This window comes from Delphinapterus leucas, chromosome 2 (genome assembly GCF_059928025.1).
Source record: "Delphinapterus leucas isolate spDelLeu-1000000601 "Yukka" chromosome 2, BTC_Dleu_Yukka2, whole genome shotgun sequence".
NCBI lineage: Eukaryota > Metazoa > Chordata > Mammalia > Artiodactyla > Monodontidae > Delphinapterus > Delphinapterus leucas.
This window is the reverse complement of record NC_143130.1, coordinates 11,625,443-11,639,688: the sequence shown is the minus strand read 5'-3', so window position 1 is coordinate 11,639,688 and position 14,246 is coordinate 11,625,443.

Sequence of the window (14,246 nt, the reverse complement as noted above, 5' to 3'; positions counted from 1 at the left end):
GAGTATGTCCAAATTATTATTTTTTTTTTGGTTCTTGTAAGAATCCTGAATTTTATCAAGGATGCAGTTTAAGTGAACTTGGAATAAAGCTTTAGTTTCATATTTTCTGGCTAATGTTCCATAAATGTCATAACTTTGCTGTTTAATGGGGAATGTGTTTTCTTATATAATAGATGCACCAAACATTAATGGAGGGAAGAGAGGGAATGACTGAGAAATGCCATCTCAAGCTCAAGAACATCAAAATTAGCAATAAAAATAGAAGTTTCTTATCACCAGGAATGGGAGGAAAACAGTCACAGACATTGAAACAGATACAGCCCAATCCGTGCTCCCAGTTTCCCATGAGTCCCTCATGGGGTGACCTTGACCTGGCAGTTCAACTATCTCATGCCTGTATTTCCTTCATCTGTTCATCGAGGACTAATTGCCTAAAAGACACGGAGGTTTCCAGCTGGTGCAGGGGGGTTGTTACAGTGCTTCCATGACATGGACCTAGGTCACCCCACTGTCCTCTAAGGCCCTGGATAGGGGCACTCATCTAATCTGGAGATTCATGCATGATATCTGTGGTCTCCAAACTCAGCAAATCCATTAATCCTTAACTGAAAGCCACTCTGCAGGAAAAGTTTTAATACCAACCATGACTAACGGCAGCAGAAAAAATGGTCTGTTTTATTTGGAAGTATGAATCCTAGAAAAGCTTTAAGAAATGTAGTTTTATTACTCTGACAGATTGATAGTAACTAGGATCAGGTTAAATCTGGCCTAATGGCAATTCTTTAACAAACACTGAGACAAATTTTTAAGAGTCGTCTGTTTTTAATGTGTTTTCTTTGTGTGCTTCTAAAGGCACCTCTAAAGTGGGGGTCCTTGAAAATTACGGTCCTACATAATTTGCGCATTCTTCTATGACTGTATTTATGTTACTCTTTGGCTTAGTAAGTATTTATTTCAGTGTTAAATTTTACATACTTTCCAAATGAGTCTCAAATTGTTAACTAAAGGGGTCCAAATATATGAAGTTTTATTATTGTGATAGTTATCTTTTAGCCCAGATTTTCTCTGCTCGTGCAGTGCTTGGCAAACATAATAAATGTTTGAATAAATGAATTAGTGAATAAATGAATGAATGGCGAAAGGCCATAGATTTAACCCTTATACCCCTTAGTTGGTTTCACGTTATTCCAGTCTGCAGAGACAGAATCCTAATTCTGACCATCTATTTAGTGCCATCTGCAAAGTCCATTTGTACAATCTAGGCTTAGTTCAGGCTGCTATAAGAAAGTACCATATATTGGGTGGCTTATAAACAACAGAAATTTATTTATCACAGCCGTGAAGGGTGGAAGTTCAAGATCAGAGTGCAGCATGGTCAGGTTCTCATGAGAGCCTGCTTTCTGGTTCACAGATGGCCATCTTCTCACTCCGTCCTCACATGGAGAAGGGTCAAGGGACCTCTCTGGGGTCCCTTTTATAAGGGCACTAATCCCATTCATGGGGGCTCCACCCTCATGACCTAATAACCTCTCAAAGGCCCCAACCTCCTACAGTCATCACATTCAGGATTAGTGTTTCAACATATGAATTTGGGGGTGACCCGAACGTTCAGTCTGTAACAGCCACGAAGGAGAGCATATTACAGCCGTGTGACATGGGGTTTGTTCCATCACAGCAGAGTCTTCTCGCTCATGGTGACAGATCTCAGCACACTTCACATTTACACATTTAAGAGTAGGAGGGATTAATAGGGGTATGCACTTCCTGGATGCACAGGAGTTAGAAAGAGCACATTGTGAGTCATTCCCTCTGTGCACCAGACCAAGCTGCATCAGGTTACCCATGGCTTCCCGGATGGGATGTGAAGGAGCAGGGCATCTGCTGGTTTCCCAAACCATGTGAGTGGACTGTCCACTATTGACGAGGTAGCCCAAATGTCCCTGCTGTGGGCTCCCTGGTCCATTCCCATTCCACATCTCCCAGTGGCCCCAAAACTGTGTTGGCATAGGACAAACTTCAAGGATTAGGATGAGAATGGCTTTTCCCTGGAGAACAGGTTTATGGCTTTGGGACACATGGCTTTGCTTCAGCCAGGCTCAAGGAGTCCTTTCCAAACTCACATTCTCCAGGTCTCTGTATTCTTTTTTTTTTTTTTAATTGAAGTATAGTTGATTTACAGTGTTGTGTTAATTACTGCTGTACAGCAAAGTGATTCAGTTATACATATATACATATATATATATACATTTTTTAATATTCCTTTCCATTATGGTTTATCATAGGATATTGAATATAGTTCTCTGTGCTATAGAGTAGGACCTTGTTGTTTATCCATTCTGTATATAATAGCTTACATCTGCTCACCCCAACCTCCCACTCCACCCCTCCCCCAAACCCCTCCCCCTTGGCAACCACTGGTCTGTTCTCTATGTCCGTGATTCTGTTTCATAGATAGGTTCATTTGTGTCATATTTTAGATAATTCAAAAAGATACATGCACCCCTATGTTCATAGCAGCATTATGAACATAGCAGCACATAGCAGAAGCACAATAGCCAAGACATGGAAACAACCTAAATGTCCATCGACAGATGAATGGATAAAGAAGATGTGGTACATATATACAATGGAATATTACTCAGCCATAAAAAAGAATGAAATAATGCCATTTGCAGCAACATGGATGGACCTAGAGGTTATCACACTAAGTGAAGGAAGTCAAATAGAGAAAGACAAATACCATACGACATCGCTCACATGTGGAAAAGTCTCTGTGCTCTAACGCCTCTTGGCCACTCTGCCTTGCTCTCTGCCTTCTCCACTGGGGACGCCTCGATCACTCACTGAGATTCAGTCACTGTAGACACTTTCTTAAACGTGTCTTCTCTAGACTTTCCAAACAGAGCTAAGCTTCCCTTTCCTGTGCTCCACAATGACACAAATCACATTGGATTCTAGTCTCTGCTTTCCAAGGGCATTTGTGACAGGGGTGGGGGGGCGGTGGAGAAGTAGGAAGAGGGCCTGTGAGCGTTTTGAGGGGAGGGTCTCTCTCTGTAACCCACACCAGATCCCCAGCCCCCAGCATAGAGTGGCTGCTCTCGAGATTCTGGAGTGATTCAAAATCAAGCGACAACTTCCTAATCACAGAGCTACTTCCTGACATTCTCAGCCCTGCTTTAATGGTGCTAAGTATTTTGGAAGGAATTTCTCAAAGGTATACACAAATGTATTTATAGTATGGCAGGCTTGCAGTATATAAGTGTGGCTGAGAAAATCAAAGCAATAACCAAAAGTCATTAAAACACTAGTCACCTGTGTAGATTATTTCGGGATTCACAGCCCAAGTTGCCATCTGCAGAATTCTTCCCTGGTTATATTAGACTTACGACTGTCTTCAAGCCTTTTCCAAAAATAAGAGGTTATGTTTCCTGATGTTAAACCCCTCGTTTTTTCAGGTACATTAAAATGAGATTACTGCAGCAGGTTCTTTTGTACAGAACTATTCCACAAAACGTTTATTGGTCCCTATGAGTTTTGAAGGCATTAAATCAGATATCCAGCAACTAACTGTGTTATTATCAGTCCTGCCTTACAAATTGCTCTGCTCCATATCACAGTGAGGCTTTATGGAGTCTGAGTGATTGGTTGGAGTCATTCAAATATCCCCTGAAGGTCTTAAATCCATCACTTCATCCACAATCTACCCAACAACGTGCACCATCATCATTCTGGGTGATAGAATGCTCTTTTTCTGAATGGGTCATTCTTGTTACACTATTTTCTTTTTAAGGGTAGAAATAGATGAGGAAAAAATATAGCCTGCTTTACTCATTAATGAGTCAGAGGAAGAGTCACCACCGCTTCGAATTATCAGGGGTCAATGTCAGGGTCCGTAACAAGGAAACATGTTTATTTTATCAAGAAGCCTGGCTAAGATGCCAGACTGTACAAGGTTAGGGGAATTTCCATGATCATGTCACCTGCCCCCAAGTCCTGTACATACCCAGGTCCTGGGACCTGGGGACTGTTTGGTGACTTGGTGGTTATTTGTGACATTGAGATCAAATTTTGAATATCAGAAGAGTATTTTTATAGAAAATGAGGCGAAAACATACCTCTGGGGATGAATCTGTAGCTTTTCTTCTTTTCCTGGCACCTGCTTCATCACTGCTGGACAAGCAAATGTGACAGACTTCCTCCTCCAGAGATGGTGATTGGCTCTTAGAGAAGAGAGGGAGCATGATGTAATCATGAGACAGTCCGGTTGGGGTCAAGGGTTTATGTGGTTGGGTCGTCTGAAAGGCCTGACCTTGTCCTCTGCTGTCCCCTGTGAGGTCACTTTAAGGTCAGAGTAGGGCTTTGAAAGGCTCGTGGCTTTCCTGCTCTCCCAGTAAGACGGGGGAGATTTTGATTTGATTTTCAAATCAAACACCAGTCCCTCCCAGCCTCTCAGCAATCTTACTCTGACCTTCTCCCCCACGCCCTTCTCTTTCCCTCATCTTCAGACTCTCCCTGTCTGCTTTCTCCTTCTCACCGTCATTAAACACACGCAAGTCTTTTTTATCTTTGGGTTTTATCTTTCAAACCCTGCCTCCCATAACCTCCAACCACAGCCCTGTTCAGCATCTCCGTGTCAGTTAGAATTCTCCAGAGCCTTGCTTTCGCTTACTGTGTCCCCCTCCTCTCTCCTCTTCTACGTCTTAACCCTCTCCAGTCCTGTTGTGACCTTACCACCTCCGCAAAACTGCAAAGTCTTTACAGTACTCGTGATCATCAAGTTAAACATAGCAGCTTTACCGTAAAACTCAGCAATCACACGCCGAAGACAGACAAAAACTTATCTTCAGGCAAAACCTGCATGCGAATGTTTACAACAGCTCTATTTGTAATCAACAAAAACTGAAAGTTGCCAAGGTATCCTTCAACCTGTGAATGGATGGACAATTTGTGGTATGTGTATCTGCAAGATGGAACACTGCTCAGCGACAAAAAGGAATGAGCTACTGATTCATGTAATAACATGAATGATTCTTAAATATATGTTGCTTCGTGAAAGAGGCCAGGTCCCAAAGGCTACATATGTATGATTCCATGTGACATTTTGGAAAAGACAGAACTCTAGGAGTGGAAAATAAATCGGTGGTTGCCAGGAGTGGGAAGAAAGGTTGAACTACAAAGGGATAGCGTGAGGAAATCTGGGGGCAAGGGAACTGTTCTGTCTCATGACTGTGGTGCTGGATACATGATTCTTTGCATTTGTCAAAACCCAGAGAACTCTATAGCACAGAGTACATTTTACTGTATATTAATTCTTTTAATATCAACTAGGATATAGGGGACCAACCCAAATGGAATTCAAACTAACAAATGAAGAAACAAAATAACACTAAGGACCCCCGTGGCCCCATGGTGCATCCAACACCTTGACAGACTTTCTGCCCTTAGCTTTCTGGCATTGCACCCTCTTACTTTCCCCCTGTGTAATCGGCTTCTCTTTCTGAACCTCCTTTGCAAGCTCTTTCTTCTTTCCTCAGCCTTTCCATGTGGCCGTTTCTTGAGCCTCAGTCCTAGGCTACTCTTTTCTCACTGTACAAGGTCTCCCCAAACAACTTCATCCACCCCCATGGTCTCAATCACCAGATACACCCATGAATTGCCAATTTCTGTCTCACACTGGGACCTCTCTTCTGAGCTCCAGACCGATGTATGCTACTGCCTGCTAGAAGTATCCACTTTGGACTAAACTGTCCCAAGCTCAGCTTCGCACCTAAGGCTCCCCCACACTCATACCTGCTTCTTCTCCCGGGCCCCCAACTCATTAAAGACTAAGAGCTTGGACTTCTGCTTAACTTCCCTCCCCATCTCTTCCTTCTCCTCACTGCTGATCCCGGCATCTCATTCTCTCTTGAATCCACATGTTTTGTCTGTTTCCACTGATGACCATGGTACCACCCTGGTCCAACCCACCCCATCTGTTGCCTCCAGTCCCACCCCCCACCCCCATTTGGTCACCCAGCAGCGTCTTCTTCAAACCTTCTCCGCTGTGTAGCTGGAGTGATCTTTTTAAAACACAATAAATTGTTACATTTCTCTGCTTCAAACCTGTCTGTGGTTTCCCATTGCTTTTATAATAAAGCCCAAATTCCTCAACGCATCCTGCCAGGAGTTGTGTGGTCTGCCCCCTGGTGACCTTTGGCCTTTCTTCCCCACATCTCTCTGCCCCCTTCCCTCTTCCCACAGATGCATCAGACTCTTTACCCCATCAGGCCCTTTGCGTACACGGTCCCCTTCACCTGCACCTCACTAATTAATCATCATTCCCCCTTCAGGCTTCAGCTTAAATGTCGTTCTAGGGAGGCTTTCCACGACCCAAGAGACCAGCTTTGCTTCCCTCGTTATGTGCTTTCACAGTTTCTCTTTCTGAACATTTATCTGAAATATCAACCCCCTTCTCTAAAAGGCAAGAAAGAAATGGGTCTGCCTATTCATTTCCCTAGAGCTCAGGGTGATGTAGAAGACTCCGCAGGTATGGAACAAATATCTGTTGGAAGGAAATAAATGAGTTTAGTAATGTACAGCACAGTGCATTGCATACAGGCAATGGTGCGCCACTGAATGCGTCGGTGCATGCGAAGAAAAGAGGAGAATGTGTCCAATGGTATTAATTTGGTAGTCATGGGCAGGGGCGACTGGGGAAACCTAAAACCCAGAGATGACCATATGATAGGCAGAGTATGGGGTGAAAAGATTCTGGGTTAGAATGGTGACAGTACGAATGGAGAGGAAAAAAGACATTATAGGATTTGATGACTCATGGTAGTTGGAAGTGAGCAGGGAAAACAGAGAATCAGAAATTAGGGTCTGGCAATCTTTAAAGAATAATAAGACATTAAGAAAAGAGAACTAGGTTTCAGAGGAAGCTAATGATGTCAGGTTAGTAAACTGTCCTGGGGACGGTGAGGCTTACAAAGAAGAATTCCAAGTGGCCTAAAAAAGAGAAGTCAGATTTCAAAGACTGTCTGCATGCCTTCTCCAAATCAGGACCATCTGCAGGGAAAGCTGGAGTGAAATTGTTGTTTATGCAGATCATTTTCTCCGCAAGTGGTCCCCTTCTCTTGGGCCTGCGGGGGGGGGGGGGCGGGTTGTGTGAGGCCAGGACCACAGCAGCGTGGGAGGTACCTGCATTCTCTTCCAGGGAAACTGCCTGGAACTGGAAGCCGCAGTCTCCATAGTTCAGGGCGTCCTACCCGCCCTTCCTCTTGCCTCCCCACAAGGTGCCAGCGGCCTTTGGCACAGGGTGACGCAGAGGAAAGGCCACAGAGCTCCAGACAATAACGCAGTGACCTGTGAGTGTGTGGGTCGTGGACCTGGTGCACTCTGGCTTTCTGAGATAAAGGAGGAGGAGTAGCCGTCACTAAGACACGTGGATTCTATGGAGACAGCAAGGCTGAGGGGGCCCTGGGCAGGGGGGGACTGGAGGAGAGGTTGCAGAGACCTGTCTCAGTGTAGGGGCTGAGAGCTCACCCAAGTGCGGATGGGATGGAACTCTTTTGCCTAACTTAGAGTGAGGGGAGAGGATAGAGAGTGGTTTTAGGCTACACAGCCTAGAGAAAGGAGATGTCTGAATATGGAACTGAGGTTTGCAGAAACCCAGTAGGGAGGGAGCCAGGACTGCTCAGCTGAGCTCTGCAGGGGTGGCTTCTGGCCTGGGAGGGCTTTGCCCCGCTATGTCCTCAGAGACCAGAGGCCCAAGTTAAGGGCTCAGACACTCTAGTGGAGCAAGATCCATGCCAGTCACTCTCTGGCAGCTCTGGAACCAGGGGAAATTCTCTGAGCTCTGCGGGGAGATGGGAAGTGGGTTTAACTTGGGCTCCATAGTGTCATTCTTTGTTCAGACTCCAGACTATTTGACTATCTAATGAGAGCAGTTTGTAGCTCTCATCTGTCTGAGTGAGAGAGGGAGAATGTGTGTGTGTGTGTGTGTGTGTGTGTGGCTGTGAGAGAGAGAGAGAGAAAACACTTCTGTTTGAATGTGCCAGTGTCCGTCTTGGCAGGGATTCAAGACCAGACTACACCCACTTGAGTCCACCCATGGTTGAAAAAACAACAGCAAGAAAAGCTTCAAGGCTTCCTGTCTGATCCCGCTCATGAATCCTACTCTTGTGTCGGCAAATCATTTCCCAGCTCATACGAGGAAGCCTTTTATCAATATTATCCACTGCAGGGGTCAAGTTTCCTAGTTCTGCCACTGGGGAGATTATTCCCACCTGCAAGACAGCCAAGCTTCACCTTCCTGAAAAGGAAGACTTAATTTTATTTACTTGTGTTTTGTTTGGTGGCCAATAACATCCTACCTGGTAGAAGGGTGATGGTAGCTATTAATGCATCATTAGGACAATCCATTTCTTTATTTGGCCTCCTTTTCTCTCTGGTCCTCACTCTAGCAATCACCCTGCAAGATCTGTGGGTCTTATTGCAGTGGTCTTCAGATCTTTGAGGGCTTTTTCATCACTCCACCAGGAAACAAGGGTATGAGACTGCTGTTAGGAGAGTTATGTTGGTAATGAGCCCAAGTTGTTACTCTACTTGGCCAGGAACTTCTGAGGACGCCAGGGTGCACGTCTGTTTCAGGGACTGAGAATAAAAGGTGTCTCTGCAGATGGCAGCCTTGTGGGTATATGTTCTAAAGGTCCCTAGAGAGAACTCTCTGTAACTCCTGGTACTGAGTCAGGGAAGCAGCAGTAGTAATCTGGAGAGATTTATCCTCCCCCAAATACTGTATATTCCATACTTTGGGCCCCAAAATTATCAAAAAAAAGAATGACAACAAAATAAACATAACTAAAAGTTGCCAGATTATAACGTACACTTTCTCAAGTCTATCTACCTATCCTCAGCTTTTACCGTAACTAGGATGCATTTTCACTCTTATATAAGGCTAGCACTTAATACATAAAGTGAATATCGCTTTTAGCAAGACTGTCATTTAGTTTGTGTCCTGGCCCAGTTTAAAGAGTTGCCTTAAAGGCAAGAAATATTATTAACTCTTCTCTTTCCAAACAATTCTAAAAGGATATCAGTTTTTACATTAGAGGATATATTTCTAGTAGAGTGCAATTTGTATTATAAATAATCTAAATTATCCCAGATAGTTTGCTTCTCCATTTTCTTCCTTTTAGTATCAGTTTTAGGGAAATTGTTTGTTGACATGTTTCTTGTAAAATGGGCTAGGAAAAAGAAACTTAGCTATGCAAGCCTGTTATTAACTGCTCTAAGAAAACACATGCAGAGAATATATCCAGGGGACCTAGAGCGGGTATTCAGTAATAGGAACTTCCTGGCCATTTTGCTGGGAATTTTAGCTCTGCTAACAAGCATTTTTTAAGGTTTTATGATTTTTTTCTTTTTCTTAAAAAAAAAAAAAAAAATGTTCCAAGTGTTACTATTGTCCAAAAGAACTAAAACAACAAATTGCAATTTGCTCACTCAAATCACAATAACAGTCAAGGTCAAAATATAGTCACAGCTTGGAGAAAGCGGCAACCTGTGTTAATAGCAGACACTCCTGCAAGAACCCAGCTGATGGGACATCTCAGGAGGAGATGCTAGCAGAGGGCACACGGGATTGGCACGAGTTCCATGGTTTTTTTCTCAAATGGGTGTTAATGGAGCTTTGTAATATGTTTATAGATTATTCATGAAATCCCCTAACAAGTTTAAATGCTGTAAAAAAAGATTTCTTTTCATTAAAACTAGTTTTAAGTATTTAAGTAATAGTTAGTGGCAACCGCCCAGGGCATCCATTCTTATGGAGATGACTACACTGGAGGATGCTTAAATCCAGGATTTGAATGTGATTTGAAAACGTTTGCAGAGTTTTCATGGATTCATGTTTTGGTTACATAATATTATTCCTATGCCTGGGAGCTGATTTTCAGTTAAATTGAAGGGCTAGAGTCATCAAGATTTTCTGAAACAATTCAGTGATCCAGACATCCCGATGTAAATATTAGATCGAGCCGTCTGAAATTGCCGCTGTCAGGTCATTTTGCCTATAAAAATGACGGTTGCATAGCGTTTAGCCTAGTATTTTTCACTTGGAAATCAGTCGTATTGTGCTTTTTTCCCTTCCAGTTTCATTGGAGATATAATTGACATACAGCACTGTATAAGTTTAAGGCGTACAACATAATGATTTGATTTACGTACCTCATGAGATGATGATCACAGTACGTTTAGTGAACACCCAGCACCTCATATCAAAAGACAAAAGAAAAGAAAAAAAACACACTTTTTCCTTGTGATGAGAACGCTTAGGATTTCCTCTCTTAACGACTTTCATTTATCACGTACAGCGGTGTTCATTATATTAATCATATTATACATTACAGCCCTAATACTTGTTTATCTTATAACTGGAAGTTTGTACCTTTTGACCACCTTCATCCAATTCCCCCTCCCCCCGCCTCTGGTAACCACAAATCTGATCTCTTTTTCTATGAGTGTGTTTTTTGAAGTACAATTGACCTACAGCACTATGTTAGTTCCTGGTGCACAACATAGTGATTCAATATTTCTATACATTTCAGAAGGTTCACCATGATTAGTCTAGTTACCATCTGTTACCGTACAAAGATATCATACTATTATTGACTGTATTCCCCGCGCTGTACATTTTATCGCCATGACTCATTTATTTTGTGACTGGAAGGTTGTACCTCTTAATTTCCCTCATCTATTTCACTCACCACCCCCCAACCCTCTCCTCTGGCAACCAGCTGTTTGTTCTCTGTATCTACGATTCTGTTTCTGTTTAGTTTTGTTTGTGCATTTGTTTTTTAGATTCAACATATAAGTGAAATCTTATGACGTTTGTCTTTTTCTGTCTGACTTATTTCACTTAGCGTAATACCTGCCAGGTCCATCCATGTTGCTGTAAGGCAAGAGCTCATTCTTTTTATGGCTGAGTAATGTTCCATTTTATTTATATATATATATATATATATATATATATAATTTTATACATATAATTATATATATATCACATCTTCTTTATCCATTCATCTGTCAATGAGCTTCCATATTTTGGTTATTGTGAATAATGCTGCAATGAACATAGGGATGCATATACATTTTCTTTTTTAAAAAATTTATTTATTTATATATTTTTGACTGTTGGGTTTTCGTTGCTGCGCACAGGCTTTCTCTAGTTGCGGTGAGCGTGGGCTACTCTTTGTTGCGGTGCGTGGGCTTCTCGTTGCGGTGGCTTCCCTTGTTGCGAGCACAGGCTCTAGACACGTGGGCTTCAGTAGTTGTGGCACATGGGCTTAGTAGTTGTGGCTCTTTATATGACAGAATGAAACCCGTGTGTTTACGCTTCAGTCATGGGGGTGGGGAAACTCACTTACCTTCAGCTGAATAATAAGCCAGGAAAAAGGTTCTCATTGAATATCTCAGCTTGTCTCGCCTTTCTGTTATCAAGAGTCTATGCCAGATGAACAACAGAATACATCTCAATCTGCTCTGATCAGTTCACATATTTTTCTGCCTAAATGCAGGATAGAACCAAATCCTCTTGCAAAGTCTCCATCAGCTATTTCATAACCCATATAAATATATATAGTATATCTTGGAATGTCTTGGTACACCAAATCTCCTAGCAATCAGAATTTTTTTCCTGATAAAAGGCCCTTGCACTCACAGAAGGGATGAAGAATATTGCTTAGTGTTGCGAAGGGGCAGAATAGTTCTGGCAAGGTGCTGGCTGTGATATCATTGATAAGTTACTTCCTGTTAGTTGTGGAACTGATAAAGTGGAAGAGAAAAAAATAAATGAAAAATTCGTGGTTTGATCACATTACTCTGTGACATGGTTGGTGACTCAATGGAGTTGTTCACACAAAAGCAGGTCTGGGGGTGCACCTAGGAGAGGGTTCAGAGCACCCAGCAGGAATCCTATGTCAAGGCAGGGAAGAGGGGGTAGAGAAAGATGCTGTGGGAATTAGCAGCCAGGAAGGTTCTGGAAGCCTCCAGATGTCACATTTGACCTCTTACCCTAAGGCAGACTATTTTACTTTATCCACTAGTTGTGAGCAACTGTGTAACCATAAGGATTGTTTATAACAGAAGGAAACCACACATCTTCATAAAAACACTAACCTTGATTGAGGCAGGGACAGAAATGCTAGGATTACCTCAGAGCCAAAATTATTTAGGTGGCAAAAATCAGATAAAGCCACCTGATAATCATGTTATTAACTAGAATTCAATGACTGAAGGGCTCTTGAGCTTAAAAAGACGTCGTAGGCTGGATAGTAAATAAGAGCTAGAGGGAGTCGAAACAATGTGGCACTTTAAGTTTTAAAAGATGTTAGCAAAATACATCTTAGAATTTACTACCCTGAAAGCCTAGCTTAAATCTGTTGTGAAACAGTTGAACAAATATTAAGAGAAAAGAAACCTTTAAGACAACTAAAGGTTAGAAAAACCTGGAGTTAGAAATCATGTTTTTTACTAACTCGATTCCTTTCTCATGGAATGATAAAATTAATGGATAAGGAGAATGCAATAGACATAATATACCTGAACTTCCAAAACGCAGTTATTGTGGGCTTCCCTGGTGGCGCAGTGGTTAAGAATTCGCCTGCCAATTCAGGGGACACGGGTTCGAGCCCTGTTCCGGGAAGATCCCACTGCCGCGGAGCAACTAAGTGTGTGCGCCACAACTACTGAGCCTGCGCTCTAGAGCCTGCGAGCCACAACTACTGAAGCCCACGTGCCACAACTACTGAAGCCTGAGCTCTAGAGCCCGTGAGTCACAACTACTGAGCCCATGAGCCACAACTACTGAAGCCCATGCGCCTAGAGCCCGTGCTCCGCAACAAGAGAAGCCACCGCAGTGAGAAGCCTGTGCACACAACGAAGAGTAGCCCCCGCTTGCCGCAACTAGAGAAAGCCCATGCACAGCAGCAAAGACCCAATGCAGCCAGAAGTAAATAAATAAAATAAATAAATTTATTTTTTAAACAAAGCAGTTATTGCCATGTCACTGAATTTTCCTGGATAAGTCAACTCAGACTTGCCAAGATCTAAATATGTCCCCTGGATTAAAAAGTAGATAGAAATCTTGGTAACATCTAATAATGATGATGGGGGCGGGGGGGGGGGTTGAAAAAGCAAAGAGCTCCCAAAACTGGCTGTAGCTTGCATTTTACTTTATTCATCACTCTTTTCCTTAAAGATCAGAGAAATGGGATCAACACTATGAATTTAAAAAAAAAAAATGCCACTATGGATGTTTATTTAATGTCACAAATGGAAAGAAACATACTAACTCTTTTGTCTACCTTCCCAGTGGCCTTTTTAATTTTTCATTGTGATAATTACCTTGCTTTATGTAGCTAGTTGAGTTCATTAACTTTTCAGTTGAATTGTGGTCTTTTGTTTTTTTTTTTAACACTGTAGAGTTCACTGGGTATATTACTGGGCAGTATTTTCATTGATCCACAGCTTTATGGTCTCTGGATGCTTCCCACTTTCTGTCAATAATTCTCTGTGTGCCCGAGAAAACCAGCCAAAAGGAGAATAGATGGAAATTGGGTGACGGAGTGGAAAGTAAGCTGAAGGGGATCTGAAATGAACAGAAATCCAGATGGACATTCAGGGGGAAATGAAGAATGTTGAAAAGGAGAGAAAGAAAGCTTAACAGTTAAAGGATGAATGGAATGCTGGATCCAGAAATAAATATAAAAAGAAACAGAATAAAAAGAAAATGATGAAAGATGAAGCTATGATAGAGGGTTTAGAGCAATAGAGGATTTGGTATGAGAACAGTTTGGAATTGGGGGTTATTGAAATAAAAATTCAATTTGATTGCAGCTGACAATTCATATATTTTTTTTTTCATTCATCATTTTTTTACATACCCGTCAAGTGCATAATGGCTCTGGTATAACTGTGGTTGAAAACCGGACTTTGGGACAGTCTTACAGACTTGAGTTTGTACAAGAGAATTGTAGTTCATAATTTTCCTTCTCAATATTGGTAAATCAGTTAATCTCTGTCTTCATATGAAGATGGACTAGTTGTATATTTGTATCCATCGTAAAAAAGTGAAGTATCAGCACAGATGTTCCGAGCTCTCCTTTCTCCATATGTAAAGTAGGATGATCTGTGATTTTATTCATTGGCCTCGGGGAGCAAAAGAAAAACAAAAGCGTAAAAACATGAAGATTTATTTTCCAAAA